Below are 19,020 nucleotides of genomic sequence, written 5' to 3'. Positions count from 1 at the left end.
ACAAAAGGAATGCATATAAGTAGAGATGTAGGTGATATAAAGACTGAATTCTGAGGTGTTCCAATTTAAGAGTTAATGAAGAAAAGAGAGAGTTAGGATACTGAAAAATCAATCCATCTCAGAAAGAAAACCAAGACAGTCCTGTAATCCAAGTAAAAAAATATATATTAATATGAAAAGTGTGAAAAGTGTCAGTCACTCAGTCATGTCTGACTCTTTGTGACCCCATAGACTGTAGTCCACCAGGCTCCTCTGTCCATGGAAATCTTCAAGCAAGAATACTGGAGTATGGGATCAAACGTAGGTCTTACCAGCCTGAGCCACCAGGGAGCCTATATTAATGAGAAGTGATCAACTCCTTGAAAAGAGGCTCGTGCAATTGACTATTGCATTCAATAACCTGGAAGTCAGCCTTGGTTTCAGTAATTTTGGTAAGAGCAGAGTCATGAGAATAAGAGAAGAGAACAAAAGCCTAATTGGACTGGACTTCAGAGAGAATGGAAGAAGAGTTGAAGACAAAGCATATAAAATTTATTCAAGGACTTTCATTGTAAATGGGAAAACAACAATATATGTAATAGCAGGTGAGACAAGTGGGTCAAGAGAAATGCATGTGTATGTGTGTTTATAAATAACAACACATTTGTTTACTAATTGCAATGCTTAAAAGAAACCAACTAATTTATAATTCAGAAGTGGCAAGAAAACGCCTGAGTAGTCTCTGAGAAGATGGAAATCGGTACAGAAACGGAGAAACAGATTTGCTTGGGAGAACAGAGCTCTCATCCATGATGTCTCTAGAGGAGGCAGAGGATGTGGATGCATATGCTATTTTTTCTTTTGATTGTTTCAGTTTTCTCATGAAGTTGGAAGAAACATTGTGAGGTTTGAAAATGTATGTTGATATATGCAAAGAACTGTTCAGGTCATTATAATTTTCTAACAGGAAATTGCCTCATCAATTCATTTTAGCTTTTTTTTTTTTTTTAACTCTACCATACATTATTTTTCTGATGGGCAGTTTCAAAAACCTCTCATTATCATCTTTGGTAAGAAGTACAAACTCGTAGCAATCAAGGAGCTCTAAATCTAGAACATTTTGAAAATCACATTCTCGTTCATTCTTTCCCGTTCTATACTCCAATCACATGGATGTGTTTCCCAATATCCAAAAGATGGATGAAATATCAGCCATATGTACCTTTGCTCTTGATGTTCCCTTATCCCAAAATTCTTTTCAACCTTCCTACTTCATGAAGGTCTAGCTTGAGTGGTACAGGCATTCCTTGGAGATACTGAGATTCAGTTTCAGTTCAGTTCAGTTCATTTGCTCAGTCATGTCCAACTCTTTGCAACCCCATGGACTTCAGCCCATCAGGCTTCCACATCCATCACCAAGTCCATTGAGTCAGTGATGCCATCCAACCGTCTCATCCTCGGTCATCCCCTCCCCTTCTTACCTTCAATCTTTCCCAGCATCAGGGTCTTTTCCAAGGAGTCAGTTCTTCACACCAGTGGCCAAAGTATTGGAGTTTCAGCTTCATCATCAGTCCTTCCAATGAATATTCAGGACTGATTTCCTTTAGGATTGACTGGTTTGATCTTTTTGCAGTCCAAGGGACTCTCAAAAGTATTCTCCAACACCACAGTTCAAAAGCATCAGTTCTTTGGCACTTGGCTTTCCTTACAGTCCAACTCTCATATCCATACATGACTACTGGAAAAACTGTAGCTTTGATTAGATGGAGCTTGGTCCATAAAGTCATGTCTCTGCTTTTTAATATGCTGTCTAGGTTTGTCATAGCTTTTCTTCCGAGGAGCAAGTGTCTTTTAATTTCATGGCTGCAGTCACCATCTGCAGTGTTTTGGAGCCCAAAAAAATAAAGTCTGTCAGTGTTTCCCGATGTATTTGCCATGAAGTGATGGGACCCGCTGCCATGATATTCGTTTTTTGAATGTTGTTTTAAACCAGCTTTTCACTCTCCCCTTTCACTTTCATCAAGAGGCTGTTTAGTTCTTCTTCACTTTCTGCCGTAAAGGTGGTGTCATCTGCATTTCTGAGGTTATTGAAATTTCTCCTGGAAATTTTGATTCCAGCTTGTGCTTCATCCAGCCTGGTATTTTGCATGAACAGTTTCAGAACACCTCAATAAAGTGAATATCCCAATAAGCAAGTCAAACAAACTTTTTAGTTACCCGGTTCATGAAAAAGGTATATTTATACTGTGTTACAGTCTATTAAGAGCACAATAGCATTATGTTTTAAAAAATATCCAGGCTTTAATTAAAACATACTTTATTGGTAAAATATACTAATTATATACTGAGCCTTTAGCAATTCAGTACTTTTGTTAGTGGAGGGTTTGAAAGATTTGTGAGAATTATCAGATGTGACACTGAGACAGAAAGTGCAAAAATACTGTTAGAAAAATGGCACTTATATAGACTTGCCTGATGCAAGGTTAAAACAAACCTTAAATTTATTTAAAAAAAAAGCCACAATAGCATGTCGTCATTAGTTATCTATGTGGAACTATACATAATGCACTATGGTGACCTAGTGGGAAGGCAGTCCCGGAGGAAGGGAAAGAGATAGATATATATATATATATATATCTGATTCGTTTTGCTGTGCAGTAGAAACTAACACAACCTTGTAAAGCAACTCTGGTGGTGGTGGTTTAGTTGCTCAGTCGTGTCCGACTCTTTGTAACCCCATGGACTGTAGCCCTCCAGGCTCCTCTGTCCATGGAATTCTCCAGGCAAGAATACTGGAGTGGGTTGCCATTACCTTCTCCAGTAAAACAACTATTCTCCAATAAAAATTAATGAAAATGAAACAAAAAGTGGAAACACTCCACAATATTTTCTAAGTACAATGAGGCAAAACACAGTAAAATGAAGTATGCCTTCAAAAGATAGGTATTCTCCAGCTCCTTGGGTGCAATTTACCCAGATGAAATATGTTGTTGAAAAGGCACACCTTTCAAAACTTGGTTAAAATCCTGCATGGGTTGTGTCAGACTTCAGTTTTCTTATGCATTAAAAGAGAGATAGTAATAAAAATATGTAACAAAGCATTTATTTTTAAAATTAAATAGATAGATCTCAACAGTAAGTTAGTTTCTCAGCATACTCTGGGACACATTTTCAGACTATCATTTAGAATTCCTTTTATTACAAGAGTTTTGTAAAGAAATATCTTTGTAGGTAATGAGGTTACTGTGTCCTCCAAAGAGCTTTATTCTCTAGAAATGACAGAAAAAACGTTGGTCTCATTCTTTGTATTAGGACTCCTGTCCTAATGACTCTTTCAGTTCATGTTTATCCTAACAGTCTTTCCTTATGTTTAACTTTTGTCGAACTCCATTTCTTCTCAATACTATAAAATTTGCAGAGTAAAAAAAAATAAAATAAAAAAAATAAAATTAAATAGATAAAATATATCACATTAATTGGAAGCGTAGGTATCTCTTGCCACTTTCCTTAATACTCCCACATTCACTCATGTATCTAAGACTCTCTTGCATTCGTAATCTTTTATTGTACACAGGAACTAGAATTTTTACCTCGTATCATAAACAGTATCACTCTTATCTTCACAATAACCTAATGAATTAGGTGTAATCCTACAAATGAGAAAATGCAATTCAGATAATTTATAAATTACCCAAATTCACCCAGATTACATGAGTTTGAAGTTGATTTGCATATATTTATTTCTGATTTCAAAGCCTGTGCTCAATAAGTGATATCTAATTAAGGATATCTCAAATTTGAAGTAGAGAAACTTCTGAATGAGAATAAAGAAAGAGAAGTGAGCTTTGTAGAACTTCTCACATAATGAAATTCAAATAAGTTTGTTCTCCTTGTTTGCTTCTAGCCCAAGTTTTGCACATGGTGAAATAAATATATTTAGATATTCATGTTGTGCAATGTACATAAGTAATGCAACTCAATTTTTTAAAACTAATCTATACAAGAAAGACAAAATTTTAAATACGTAGGGTAAAGAGAGAACATGGCATTATCCAAAATTCTCTCACAAATGAGATTCAAGAACACCAAGCCAAGCAAAGGTTATAATTTTGATAACATTAAATATTTGGTAGAAAGCTTCACTAAATGTAACACAATGCACCACTTGGATATATTTTCCCCCTAAAATGTTCCCTTAGGGACAACCAGATCTGTTGTTCAAACACTGCCACCCACATCCATATGTATCATCTTCCCTGCCAATGTTTCTCAGTTTTTGCTTTGTTTTGTTGTTTTGCTTTTAGCCACCATGTAGACCTTAAACTGCCAATATATACACATACACGTTTACTATGAGAAATAAACGTTGCATAAGACATAACAAGAAAAAGTACTTTCCGTTAAAGTGTAATCGAGCAATTCTTGCTAAACTGACATATTTTAATTCATTGCTAGTTACCAAGTATCTTAGCAATATGAAGTAAGACCTTCTAGAATCTAGATAATTAGTACAAATAACACGCTGGGAAAACATGCCAAATTATCACTTCCTTTTGAAGGAAATTACTTATTTCCTTGGAAAAAATATCTGTCTTTGTGGAAAAACTTTCACTCTAGCTTTTAACACATTGTTTTGTCAGTTTATTAAAGCTTCAAGTAAGGGTCATTCAGATTAGTCTAAAATGTCTTTTTTTTTGCTTTAGCACTAAATTTCTGTTAAAAGGGAATACTTCATTATGTTCAGTCATCATCATTTGACTGTGAGGCTGCTGTAAGTCAAAAATAGTCAACACTTGTGGAATGTACAATAATTGAGAGCAATAGTAAATTGCATTTTAAGGGTTCACCAAGGTGAGAATGAGACACTTCAATGCCACTGCTTGCTTCTTTGTTAGGAACCTTGCCAAAGTGGAGAAATTGAAAGACTTGTTGAGCAGTGTCTTATCTCATTGACCTTTCTTCGTCTGGAAGATTATAACTCCACCTAACCATGATCCCATGTTGTGAAGGTTTGGTACTGATTTGCTTTTTTCAACTCAGTTGTAGATGAAGGCAGACAGTCTTATTTAGAGCCATAAAATCAAATGCAATTGCTAAAGCCGAACCATATGTCTCTATATTTCTATGGTACATTCTGATGCATCTCACAATTTAATGCTTGCATTCTGGAGAAAAAAACATGGAGAATAGGACAAGGAGAGCAAAAATATTTTGGAAAAAAATAAAATAAACCCAGGTTAATACATGATCACCATAAAATATCTTTCTGTAATAGTTTCTCTCAACCGGAGCCAATATGTTCTCTGGAATATGCAGACATATCCTTGAGTGTCAATTATTTTCTATCTCAGTTTTCAAAGTATAAATGTTCATTTTAAAAATCATAGAAACTTTTAGTTACTAAGACCTATCAACACTTATTTATTGCAGTAGGCTAAAGAGAAAGGAATAGAGACATAATATGTAAATAATGCATTCATTCAGAAGATATCAAGATATGTATACTAATGAATGTTTTACAATAGGTGGAAAAGAAATATGTGGTAGGAGATATCTGTCATTACAAGAGTCACAGGAGTTTAACAATGCCAAACTTGCAACCAACCGCAGCCATCCCTAAACAGTGCTGTGCCCTGATCATGCTTATGTTTCTAGTGGCAGTTTAATTTCACAGATATAATATCCTACTATCTTACATTAATTGTGGTTTATTTGAGTTTTCTTAAATTTGTATTCTTGTTTGTATGTATTTGTACTTTCTTTTTTTCAGTTAAAACATATCAATGTATGGAATTCATATTTAGCTTGTTTTGTGCCCAGTCATCTTACATAATAATACAAACAATCTGTTAATAAACTGAGAACTTTTAGATATGTTTCCTTTTAAGAAAGTAGCAGTGCTCCAAGGAGATATTGAGAAATCTTGGTCTATACCAACCTTACCAAGAAATCATTCTACGGGCTGTTACTTTGACAACAATAATCATTCTAGTATAAAATTTTCTATTAATATATTTTCCTAAACAAGTCAAAATGTTTTGGGCATCCAGGTTTTGTATGCATTGCTTTCATTTCTTAGAAGTCCATTCTTTTCATCAATTTCTCCATCCCTTCATTCACTGTATACACTTAACCTTCAGAACAGCAACGTAGTTCCTTCATGCAGCAATAATTTTGATGAAGATGTTTGGGAGAATCAACTTATACATGACTTGGATACGAAATTAATTCAGGTTATATTTCTCAACATGGCCTTTGACTATCCTAACCAAACTGACCACTAAGCAAATTGACTCAAAGTCCTGACAATATCATGATACATCACTTGTATTAATTGGGATTCTCTAGAGAAACAGAACTAACAGGACATAGAGAGACAGATGAATAGAAATAGGCATTGCGTGGAATTGTTATGCCTGACTCTTTGGGACACCGTGGATGGTGGCCTGCTAGGCTGTTTCATCTATGGGGTGTTCCAGGCAAGAATACTGGCAAGGATTGCCTTTTCCAATTCCAGGGGATCTTCCCCACCCAGGGATCAATCCTGTGTCTGTGACATTGGCAGGCTGATTCTTTACCACTGAGCTACCTGGGAAGCCCCACATATAGAATCAAATATTGCAATCCATATAGTAGCCCCACATATAGAATCAAATATTGCAATCCATATAGTATTCAAAATAAAAATTTTATGAAAATAAAACATTTGTGAGATCCAGTATTTATTTAATTCTACCCATTATCAATTTAATTCTTTAAAAATATCAAATATGGCAATCACTTTAAAGCTTACTTCTAATTTTATACCACGACTTTGCTGATGTTCTGAACATGGGCACAGATTACTCATGGGGAGATCCAGGTACTATCTATACCCTCAACTAATCTTCCATACTTAGATTCATTAAGTTCTCAAATATTTAATATTAAGTTGAACTGAACATCAAATTTAGCTATTACTTATTGAGATCTCTGAAATGAAACAGTAATGACACTTGAATAGGCATAGTTTCTTGAGAAAAATCTAAGCCAAGATACTGGAATGAAATAGAGGAAAACACATAAGAATGTATTTTTAATAATAGATAGTATGTGGATTTTGTAGTACACGACTCATAGATTGTGAAAACTATTTGCTTGAGTTTATTGTGGATATTTAAAAGTACAATAACATGCAGAGCCCCTTTGTGTCAGGTAAAGTGGGAGATCTGATTTGATTTTGAGACCCCCGCCCTTCTTCCCTTCTCCAGTGTTCAGTAATGCCTACATATTTTCCAGTTGGCAGAGATGAAAGCATTGTAAGAATTAAAGAGGAATATTTCTGGGACTATTAGTTTTCTTAGGTGGTCATTTTTTTTTTTTTTTAATCTTGAGATGGCCTTGAAGGCACATCTACACTGAAACATTTATTTTTTAAGGACAGTTCAGTCTTTAGATAAATTAAAAGGAATACTTTTATTGAATAGAAGTATTACTAAAAACATGCATATATCTTAAGCACAAATTACATTTCAAATTTTCAGAAAGTTATTTTTTGATCTACTTGATCTACTTTTGTAAAATACTATTGAAAGCACGTTGTTAGATTACATTTTCAATTTTACTTAAATAATCTTTCATTTAACTTTTCATTTTTATTTAAAATGAGTCACATAAAAATTGTTCCTATGTTGATTATTATCACAATGTCTTCCTGTGGAATCCTAAAAGTTCAGATATGCTAAAAATACAAGAAATTTCTCATGGGAATTTTGTTCTTTCTGGATAAGATTATAAGAATATTTTACTTTCTTATGAAAAAAACACAGTGGAACAGGTGTTAGGTTTTAGGATTTGGGGGGAATCAGAAATTAAGTTGCTTTATCCAGATTAGATACTGATTTTTTTTTTTATAATGCTGGCTTTGCTTATATAAATTTAACTTAATTCTATGTCATTATTTTATATAGGCATTAAAGGCTGTTTTGATGAGCTTTGCAAGAAAAGAAAGCTAAGCACTTAACAAATTTTTTTCTTTGAATTTTCTCTGCTTTGGCATCTTTTCTACTTATTTAAAAATAATTTTATTGATCTCCAAGAAAACTTATTAAGCCTTTTCTTTGGAGCTTTTTTTTTTTTAAGAATTCAAAATAAAGGACAACTTTTTTCTTCTAATAAATTATCTTTTTAGTTCTAAGCATGTCTTTTCAAGTTCTTCTCACAGTTGCCTCCTCAGGCATTTGTGATCACCTTGTAATTGCAAGGTGTTCGGTTTCATGCCTTCCCTATGCTACACAAAGCTAAGATTACTATAATCAAATGCTTAATGCAGAACTTTCAGTGAAACACAATTATGAATGATTCTGAACATAAACTGAGGAAAGGTCGATTCATTATTTTGAATCAGAAATACTTGCAATAATGATATGTATACATTTTTTCTAAAATTCCGTTAAACAATAATCTTTTCTGCCTGTTGACTTGACTTTGATAAAAGATCATAGTTTTAACAGCTATCTGTTTTACAAAACAGGACTCAATTACACCAGCTGGTGTTGACTGATGTATTTAATAATGTAATAAAGATGCCAACCATGACAGAATTGGTTAGTGTGATATTAGGGCAAAATGCCATTTCTTCCACAAAGTTGGCTATTAAAAAATATTGTCTACAATATGATGAGACCTGTCAAGTGAATTGATAATATGCAAAATTCATAAGCTCTCAAGTGTTTCTTTGGAGTTTGGCAGAATGGGCAGCCTATAGTGTGCTCTCTGTTTATGTAAGAAACAAATAAATTGAATGGAGGGTGAGCTGGCTAGTAAGCAGTCCACATTACAAGTGATTAATTGGAAATATTTCATGTTTTATATGCATCTTGTATCAAGAATATTCTTCTTTGGAGAGTTCTATATTTCACATTTAATTTTTATGTTCACTTGCAAGTTCCTCTGGTCCCTCAATTCAAAGAGAGTCTGTTGAAGGGGAAATTAGAGGCTGTGATTCAGAATTCAGTGAGTCTAGTCCCTGCAGAAACTTGGCAGAGGATAAAATCAGTTCTTAGGATGCCAAATTGAGTGGCCCTCGGCCAGATGCTAATTTTGAATGCATGGCACACATCACTTTGTGTCTCGATTAAGCCATGTCTGTGAATCCCATGCAAGCCCAGCAACAGATTTTATGCAACACATGCATTAGCGTTCAGCACATCATAGATTTAATACTGGCTTTAAACATGTAAAAGAAATCACTTCTTTTAGATTAATAAACTCCACCTCTTTGAAAAAATCAATAAGGAATTTTAATTGAATTTTTGTCCATGATTCCTTATTTAAAATTTAATCAATTTTGATCATTTCTTAGAAAAGCACATCCAAGAAGAAAGATTTAGTCTTACACAAATGTAAAAATATGGTAGTAATAGCATAAGATAATTTTCCCCTTCCACTTATATGCTTCTTTAGTGTATATTGGATAGAAATGTATTCGTGAATGTGCATTTGTTCATTAGCTAATTCAGGAGTAGTCTTAGAGAAGACTAATAAAAATTTTGGAGTGAAAGAAATTAAATATCAATGTCTAAAACTGAATTAAAAATGGTTTTATTTGATTATCAGTATTTTCACTTTGTTGGAATCATGCTGCTGTTTTGTCACCTAATGACCTCACCAGAATGTTCCTGTCTGTTCCCCACATTGCGAAACTAAAACCATCAGTGTATGTGAGCCTTTAGAAACATGACCCTTTCCATGGGAGTGATTTTGGCATTGTTCTTTTTTGACATCATTTGTAAATAAATGAATGAACAAATAAATAAATAAGAATTTTAAGGTAAAAAAATAGTTCCTATTGCATTTTTTTAATGGGGATTGGACCTATTGAGTGATAGGATTAATGTACTGTCTTAATGTATGACTTTGAACTGTGCCAACTTTCTCTGTTTTCCTCCAGATTAAAAAGATCAGGGTTAATCATATACAGCTGGCTCTGTGATTTACAATAAAACATAATATTGTAAATATATTGCCTTGAGAGGTATACACAAGTCTTCTACCTATACTAATAAGTTTGAAAAAAGAAACAATATATGAGAAATCTTTCCCTTTTGTTCAGAGAAAAAAGTCTTTTAGTTAACTGATTGATTTTGTGCTTAATTTTTTTCTCTGTAGCATTTTATTTCTTTTCTGTTTTGTTTTATGCCACTCTGAGTATTTAGTCACCATTGAGTACTTAACAGAGAAAGGAGAGGAAAAGGCAATGACCAAAGTAGAAACTGTTTTTGAAATTGTTAATTCTTATTCCAGCCAATCTTCTGGAGTCAGAAATAATGTTGCCTTGTGGTTTTTTGTTTGCTTGTTTGTTTTTGAAATTAAAGGGAAAAGGAGTTTAGTGTAAATTATATTGTTATTTTACAGCCTGCTTTCTTTGGCCTAAGGGAAACACAAGTTGAAATAGGACAAACTTTTGAAGCGCAGTGGGAAAAAAACTTGTTTTCATCCAACACTGGTTGACTTTGAATGGATCTCGTCTAAATTTTGGGTATGGCGGTCATATATAAGAAAGATGAAATTGGGACGGCTTGACATATCTTAATTCATTTGTTCCACCAGCATAACGCTAGCCACCTCCTGTTTTTATTATACCAATGTAATGCCAGCCATTTCCTGTTTTCATTAGACCATTGTAATGCTAGCCTCCTACTGTTCTCATTAGTGCAGGACTGTGTAATGGCAGCCACCTCATGTTTTCATTATGACAGAGCTGTGTGGTGCCAGCTGCCACTTGCTTAACTTTACTGAGAAGCATTTGACCATGGACTGCACACTTCCGCAGCTGGTGGCAAACACGGTAAAGGTATCCCAGATTCTGGTGAAATAGTGGCAAGTGCTTAAATGACTTAGTAGCTACTACCGTGCAAGGAATAATGTTTGGGGATGACTGGGAAATTATAACAAACAGAGTGAACTTCAGCCTATTTCATTATTATTGTTCTTCTTTTTTTTTTTTTGCTTTGTTTAGAATAATCTAAGACCTTCAACAAGACTTTGCAATGATATATTGTGATCATGTGCGGCTATATTTGAATTACCAAGATGAGTCTATTTGAGATAATTGATAGTGTTCATTGAGAGTTTTCTTTGTGTTCAAAATGCTTCTAAGCTTTTTATGTTTTACCTCATTTATTCCTTACAATTACTTTAGAAGTTAGTTACTCTTACATTTTACAGATGGAAACACCAAGTATCTAGTAGTTACGGTGTGTGGGTGGTTCGGCGGTAGGATTCATGCCGGCCAGAAGTGACAGAAGGCCTGGGTTGGATTTCCAGTCCACGCAGCCATAGCGCCCCCTTTCAGGTTTCCCAGATGGTGCAAGTGGTAAAGAACTCATCTGCCAGTAAAGGAGGCTAAGCGATGCGAGTTCAGTCTCTGGGTTGGAAAGATCCCCTAGAGGCTGGCATGGCAACCACTCCAGTGTTCTTGCCTGGACAATCCCATGACAGAGGAGCCTGGCACAGAGCTGGTCACACACAGCTCTGTGTGACCATAGGGTCACACAGAGTTGGACATGACTGTAGCAACTTAGCATGCACGCATGTGTAGTAGTTCATGTAAATTTACAAAGTAAATTTCCTCTGTAAAAGGCCAGATGTACTAGAGAACAAGATAGACAATCTATAAATAAGTGTGGCTGGTTTCCAAAAAATATTTATTCACAAAAATAAGCTGGGGGTTGGATTTGACCCAACAGCTATTGTTTGCCCACTCATGATATAGAGAGTGGTAGATAAGAGTTATGTCTCTGAGGTAAGAGTCTATGACTTTTAACTACTATACTTCCTTGCTGTAACTTTGTAAATGAAGTACTTCCATTTTCATTTATTTGGGAAATTTCATATAATGATCAAAGCTTTCAAAGAGAAAACAACTTTGCTTAATTATGCTTAAATTTTTTTCTTTATATTTTTATAGTTTGGTCCCTGATGCTTTTTATATGAAGCATCTAAGAATTCTTCTGAATAATAACTTAAATATAAAATTTATCATGAAAATGAAAGGAGTCTTCTTTTATGAATAAAAAATAAACTTTTGAATTTATTTGACCTATATTTTTATTTCTATATGCGAAAATGTTATGGAATAGTTTTTTAAAAAAACAACACTTTGTTACCGTCAGATTGTTGCATTATTAACTTTACCAAATAGGGTAATTGACAGATGTGTGTAAGTTTGTTGAAATGATTAAAAACTGTTGAGAATTGTAACCTGCCAGAGTTCCCTGAGAAATAAGTCCTATCCATCTGTTAGGGGACTCTCTAAATGACTGTAATGAGTCACCTTTAAAATGGCAGTTGTCACCTAGGATTTGAACCTTGAAGACCCCAAGGAAAATGCTCATATATAATGATGCATGTGCTTCAGTGAGAAGGGAAAGTATATTGCACCAATTTCCGTGCTCTTGATCACAGGAGGTCAGAAAGCAGTGCTTTGTTACATTAGGCTGTGATCTACAATTAGCACCCCCATCTGTCTGAGGCCAATAACAGACAAGCAGGAGTGATGTTGAAACTTGGCAAGACATTCTGTGTCTCACTTGTCTTTTACATTTCCTAAAATGAACATACCCTCACAATGAACTTTGTAGGACTCAACATCACCTGAGGAAATTACCTTTATTGAACTGCAAGCACTCTAAAGATGAAGAAAGAGAAGATTGAAACATAAAGTCAGTGCACTATTCATGAAGGTAGAAAGCATCAGGGTTATTCATGCTCTCTCCAGACTCCAGTTTCAGTATTGCCAAGCGGGAATCAATGGGTAAGAAGGTTCTTATATTCATTCTCTTCTTTAACTGTTCCCATTTTTCTCTTTGCTTTGGTGTTTTATCTTAGATGGGGCAGGTGGCATGTGAGAGTTCGTCTTTATGGATGTGAGAGTTGGACTATAAGAAAGCTGAGCACCGAAGAATTGATGCTTTTGAACTGTGGTGTTGGAGAAGACTCTTGAGAGTCCCTTGGACAGCAAGGAGATCCAACCAGTCCATCCTAAAGGAGATCAGTCTTCGGTGTTCTTTGGAAGGACAAATGCTAAAGCTGAAACTCCAATACTTTGGCCACCTGACCTGAAGAACTGACTCCTTTGAAAAGACCCTGAAGCTGGGAAAGATTGAAGGCACGAGGAGAAGGGGATGACAGAGGATGAGATGGTTGGATGGCATCACCGACTCAATGGACATGAGTTTGAATAAACTCTGGGAGTTGGTGATGGACAGGGAGGCCAGGAGTGCTGTGGTTCATGGGGTTGCAAAGAGTCGGACATGACTGAGCGACTGAACTGAACTGAACTGAACTGAGGGCAGGTGGAGTCACAACATTTTCTGTGAAATAAAATGCAAATTTCACTATGTAAATAAACCATTAGGAATTAAATTACCTTGAACAGTAGTGGTATTTCAGCAATTATATTGCTTTTCAATATAGAAATATTCCAGCATAAATAAAACCCAGCAAGTTTGTGCATGTGCTGGAGGGTGACTGAGTCTCTCTGGAAAGAACACCTCATAGGTTCAGACTATGGTTTTCCCTTTCACAATGTGTTCCTGGTCTGTTGGTAACACCAGCCTTCACTACAGTGTATGTTAACTTTACTTTTAACTCACTTAGTGCATATTTAGCTGAGTTGTTCCAAATAAAATCTCGAATGTGGATTGGCTATGGTAACTACTATTTGTATTAATTAGCCTGTCAATGTGCAGACTTTCATCTTTGCCACTGGAGTTCCTGTCACCCTTTTAACACATTACCATTATTATTTTTAAACCAGAGTCATTTCAAGTTCAAATTCATAAAATGTGCATTGGAACCACCCACCCTGCTTTACAGATGGGTAAAACAGAATATGTGTCAAAAGAAATAAAACTTTTAAGAAACCATTTGCACTCACCTTCCCCTCACCTCATTTAGAAAGTCAATCTGACATTTTTGGCATTCCACATATTACTTTGAAAGAATTAAAGTCAGGTCGGAAGATGCCCAAGAAATCAATAGAAGCATTCATCCTATAGCATCTGGACATATTTACGATCCCTTAGCTTCTGTTTAAGCATTGCCATTTTCTTGATCTGACACCTTCCACCACCATCACTTTTTCTAATACCTGGCCCCACAAACTCCCAGTGTCATGGGAGTGACAGTTTCCACATACACGTTAAGGACAAGTGACTTGAGTTTGGAGCATAAATTAATCGTGTCATTTGACCTCTAAGGCAGCAGTAGACCAGACGTTTGAGATAGTCTCAGAGGCAAACTCTTCCTTTTACACCTGAGGAATTTCATTTTACCTGCCCTTCTTAGGGGATCAGCTTTTTTTAATTTTATTTTATTTTTAAACTTTGCAATATTGTATTAGTTTTGCCAAATATCGAAATCAGCTTTTGACTGCTTCAGGAGGAGCCATTCCAAGCAGCATCTTTCCATGGAGATTCTTCCAGCGAGCTGTTGATACTGATTTGCTGTTGTTCAGCCTGTCTGAATCTTTGTGACCCCATTGATTGCAGCACATCAGCCTTTGCTATCCTTCACTATTTCCCAGAGCTTGCTCAGTCTCACTTCCATTGAGTCAGTGATGCCATCCAACTGATTTTAAACCTGATGGCACCCTTCCTACCATCCTGTGCTGGCTTCTCCTTTGCCCTTCGCCATGGAGTATCTTTTCTTGGTGGGTTCCAACATTCTCCTGTAGGTGGTTGTTCAGCAGCTAGTTGCAATTTTGGTATTCTCACAGGAGGGGATACGCACATGTCTTTCTACTCCACCATCTTGGGGTGACTCGGTACTGATCAGAACCTGAGATTATACTCACGATTGCAAGACACACTGGCCTGCCAATCTCCAGAGCAGAATATATCTGTAAGAAATTTTAAATAAGTCCTTATGTCAAGTAATTAGGAGAATTTCCAGAACTCTTCTCAAAGCTCAGGAAGAAAACATATCAATTTATTTAATAGTCAATGATTGTTTCCCAAAACCTAATATATTTCACCCCTCTTTTCCTAAATATGTCCTTTCTAAGGCAGGATATCTCAACCAGACATTAGTGACATTTTTTTTGTTAGGTGGGGGGCAACACTCTATTGTGTACTGCAGGATGTTTTCTTCTTTATAAATGTCTGTATTTATTTTTGGTTGCTCTGGGTCTTCCTTGCTGCTGGAGGGCGATCTCTAGTTGTGTCGAGTGGGGGATACTCTTCAGCTGTGGTTAGCAGACTTACCATTGTGACGGCTTCTTTGTTGTGCAGCACAGGCTCTAGGGAACTCGGGCTTCAGTAGCTGCTACACGTGGGCTCAGTAGCTGTGGTGTATGGGCTAAGTTGACAGGTGGTATGTGGAATTTTATTTTCCAGACCAGGGATCAAACCCATGTCTCCTGCATTGGCATGTAGATTCTTAACCACTGGACCACTAGGGAAATCCCTGCAGGATGTTTAGCAGCTACTAGATGCCAATAGCAACCCAATTCCTCCACTTCTTAACAATCCAAGTTTCCTGTATATGTTATTCAGTCTCTCAGTTTGGGGTGGACATGTATACATTACTGTATTTAAGATGGATAACCAACAAGGACCTACTGTATAGCACATGGAACTCTGTTCAATGTTATGTGGCATTTGGGATGCAAGGGGAGTTTAGGAGGGAATTGTTGTTGTTCGGTTGCTCAGTTTTGACCAACTCTGTGACCCCATAGGCTGCAGCATGCCAGATTTCTCTGTCCTTCACTGTCTCCCAGAGCTTGCTCAAACTCGTGTCCAAGTCACTCATACCATTCAACCATCTCATCTCATCCTCTGTCACCCCCTTCTCCTCCTGCCTTCAATCTTTCCCAGCATCAGGGTCTTTTCAAATGAGTTGGCCCTTCACATAAGGTGGCCAAAATATTGGAGCTTCAGCTTCAGCATCAGTTCTTCCAATGAATATTTGGGGTTGATTTCCTTTAGAGTTTATTGGTTTGATCTCCTTGCTGTCCAAGGGACTCTCAAGAGCCTTCTCCAGCACCACAGTTCAAAGGCATCAATTCTTTGGCACTTGGCCTCTGGTTGCTGTGAAATACTACTGGGAGGGCATAACTGACCCCATTTGGGAACCAGTAAGCTAAGGCATTATTTCTTATGGTGGTGGTGGTGGTTTAGTTGCTAAGTCATGTCCGACTTTTGTGACTCCATGGACTGTAGCCTGCCACTTTCCTCTTTTCATGGTATTCTTCAGGCGAGAATACTGGAGTGGGTTGCCATTTCCTTCTCCAGGGGATCTTCCCAACTTAGGAATCAAACCCTGGTCTGCATTGCAGGCAGATTCTTTACCAACTGAGTTATGAGGGAAACCCATTATTTCTTATGTTAATGTCAAAATAATCAATAATTAAAAGCTCCTCTCTGATATGCATGGAATATTATAGAAGAATTAAGATAATATACCTATATCAGCCTGGAAGGCCCTGGGTCAATGGACATAAATCAAAAAAATATATACATGGAAATATTCTGCCAAACAGTACTCACCCAGGTACCAGATTGGAAAATCTGGGAATGTTAAAAAGTCAATTTTCCATGAGATGAAAATCATCTATGCTCTTGGTCTTTACCTTTCTCTTCTCTCTGCCTCCTAAAGCTTCAAACATGATTATAATTTCAAAGAAAGACATTTCTGGGAAGCTGGAAACATACACATAAATACTCTGCTGAGAGCTTGAAGCTGAGAATTGCAAGATTCAGCAAAGTTGGCATTGCCTTTAGGTAGTTGGACCTGACCCAAGAACAAGGTGCTATTAGGCAGCATCTTATAAAGAATGGATCACCAGGCAGCAGCAAGCTGTCCTAGTGTTATTTTCCTGAATTCACATTCAGCTTGGCAAGACTTTCACAGAGCTCTCCCAGTTAGAGAGCCTAATTCAGGTATCCTCGAGTTTCTTTTCCCTGGAAGAGAAATTCATGTGATATGTCAGCATCAGTACAATCCCCATCTTGACCTAACCTACCTTCCCAAACCTTTGTATATTTCTATTTAGAGAATATTCTGACTTTATTTAAATGTTTTGCACACACTGCCTCTCTCTGCTTCCAAAATGCATTTTCTGTGCGTCTCTGCTGCCAAAACCCTGTCCCACCTTAAAGGCTCAATTCAAATGCTGCCTTCGCTCCCCACCTCTCTTCTCCTTAGCTGAAAGTACTCTGTCTCTTTTTTCACCCACTGCAACTTGTACTTCTTTCATAGTACCAACTACAAACTGCATTTGTGTAAATAACTTCCTTTCCCAGTGTATTTTAAAATCTATGGAGACAGAACCTGCATTTTGTTAATATCTGTATGCTCTATTGTATTCAAAAACACACTACATGCTCCATAAATTAATATTGAGTTGAAGTGAAATGTCACATTCTCGGGAAGGAAAATCACCAGAGAAGTCACTTTTGACCCATTCATTTATTTCCTTTTCTTCTTTGGATTATGAACATAGATTAAATTTTAGTAGTTATCCAAAATGAGAGAAATGATGAAATAAGTATAATAGTTGAATTTTAGAGGTGTTTGAGGGGAAAAGGCAAACTGAGAAATCATAATCATATCTCAGAAGGAAGGGTCTTATCTTCAGTAAAAGCCAAACATTTCACATTATGAGTTTTCAAAATGAGAATTTCTTAACATGTAGGCACTAATATGCAGATGACACCACCTTTATGGCAGAAAGTGAAGAGGAACTAAAGAGCCTCTTGATGAAAGTGAAGAGGTCAGTGAAAAAGTTGGCTTAAAACTCAACATTCAGAAAACTAAGATCATGGCATCTGGTCCCATCACTTCATGGGAAATAGATGGGGAAACAGTGGAAACAGTGACAGATTTTAATTTTGGGGGCTCCAAAATCACTGCAGATGGTGATTGCAGCCATGAAATTAAAAGACGCTTACTCCTTGGAAGGAAAGTTATGACCAACCTAGATAGCATATTGAAAAGCAGAGACACTACTTTGCCAACAGAGGTCCGTTTAGTCAAGGCTATGGTTTTTCCAGTGGTCATGTATAGATGTGAGAGTTGGACTGTGAAGAAAGCTGAGCGCCAAAGAATTGATGGTTTTGAACTGTGGTGTTGGAGAAGACTCTTAAGAGTCCCTTGGACTACAAGGAGATCCAATCAGTCCATTTTGAAGGAGATCAGCCCTGGGATTTCTTTGGAAGGAATGATGCTAAAGCTGAAACTCCAGTACTTTGGCCACCTCATGCGAAGAGTTGACTCATTGGAAAAGACCCTGATGCTGGGAGGGATTGGGGGCAGGAGGAGAAGGGGACGACAGAGGATGAGATGGCTGGATGGCATCACTGACCCAATGGACATGAGTTTGAATGGACTCCGGGAGTTGGTGATGGACAGGGAGGCCTGGCGTACTGCAGTTCATGGGGTTGCAAAGAGTCAGACACGACTGAGCGAATGAACTGAACTGAACTGAGGCACTAATAATAACAGAGTAAGATGATTTATTTTCTATCACATTTTCAAATTTTCAATGAAGTAGTGAGGCACTCTTGCATAAAGATTTTAACTACAAACCCTGTGTATTTATTTACCACCTTTTATACCTCTGTTATATTCTATTAAGCATTTTGTCAATTTGAACACTCTATGTAGGCTACATCTAAAAACTGGTTGTTTCCTATAGTTTAATAAAAGCAATTTGAACATTTTCCACTTGCTGTAACTATTGGATTGTACATCACTACCTCTATAATTGATCCATGAATAAGAAGACATATAGAAATATATTTATATGAATATACCTAATGGAAAAATAAATAGATGAGAAAGACTATATAATACTTGATATTGATAGAAAATTATGAAATTAAGATGAAAATAAGAGACTGGTTATATGCAAGACAGTAGATAATGCTATAAAAATTAATGCTATAAAGATATCTATATAAATAAACCTGATTTTTAATAGAAAGAATAGAATAAAAATTCAAAAATATTACATCAAAGCAAATTATCATAGTGAAAACATATTTCAACTGCAAA

The sequence above is a fragment of the Bison bison genome, unplaced genomic scaffold, assembly GCF_000754665.1.
Source record: "Bison bison bison isolate TAMUID 2011002044 unplaced genomic scaffold, Bison_UMD1.0 scf7180017864357, whole genome shotgun sequence".
NCBI lineage: Eukaryota > Metazoa > Chordata > Mammalia > Artiodactyla > Bovidae > Bison > Bison bison.
Note: the sequence above shows the minus strand (reverse complement) of the source record.